This window comes from Sitodiplosis mosellana, unplaced genomic scaffold (assembly GCF_009176505.1).
Source record: "Sitodiplosis mosellana isolate CC-2019 unplaced genomic scaffold, AAFC_SMos_1.0 Smas_scaffold_6363, whole genome shotgun sequence".
NCBI lineage: Eukaryota > Metazoa > Arthropoda > Insecta > Diptera > Cecidomyiidae > Sitodiplosis > Sitodiplosis mosellana.
Genome location: NW_022601596.1, coordinates 4,562 through 5,568, shown reverse-complemented (window position 1 = coordinate 5,568; position 1,007 = coordinate 4,562).

Sequence of the window (1,007 nt, the reverse complement as noted above, 5' to 3'; positions counted from 1 at the left end):
GTAGAACCAACACACAGAAAAGAAATTTTTGACATTTCGTTAAACCCTATCGCAAACCAGGATAAACAATACATTTAATGGTGTTGACATACACAAATGCGATAGAATTTATCGCAAAAGTAGATGTCAGCACCATTAAATATATGGTTTATCCCGGTTTGCGATGACATTTAGAGGTTATGTTTTCTCTGTGAACATATATATGTACACAAACAAAGAAAAAAAAAATGAGAATCAAAAAGAAATAAAATCGGAATTCCATTCATGCATACGTATAAATTGATTTAATGTTAAATTACTCCATTGGCTCGTAATAAAAAGACAATATAATCCTTTGTACCAGAATAAGAAAAAGTATCATCATTAAATGATTTTTTACTAATAGTCATAGTCGATTTTTGTTAAGACAAAGGTATACCGCATCGCTGTCTTGATACACATGAGGCGTCGACAATCGGCAGTTGGTGTCGGTTCGAGGCGCGTATTTTTCGTGGAGTATGTCAGAATTTATGAATAAAAGTTGTTTATTTTATTTGTGTCCTTTTTCCAGAATATATTATGCCAAGTGACGATTTCGTAGATAATTCGAATTGCTAGGCAATCCTTCCAAGTGAGACTGAACAGGGTCCAGCAATCGTTATGAGCTGCATACAGTCACACAATACTGAACACATCGCAGATGATATATTGCGATTCGAGCCATCATTCTATCAAGACGAACCATTGGATTTAAGCGTTAGCTCCGCTTCTACAACCGCCTTGTCAGCGTTGGATTCTTAATTTCCATTCGTCCTAGTGATTCATTCTGTTGAATTTAAGTAACAACAGAAATTTTCGAAATTTCAAATCCTTCTAGAATGGATTCGATTTCGATAAGGCGTTGAAAGAAGGTGTAATTGCCCCGGGCAAGGGTGTTGACAACTGCACGCAATGAAATCGACATTATGATTAAATACAAAACCTCCTTTAAAATTTACAAATCGCCAATAAAAATGACAAAACGGCAA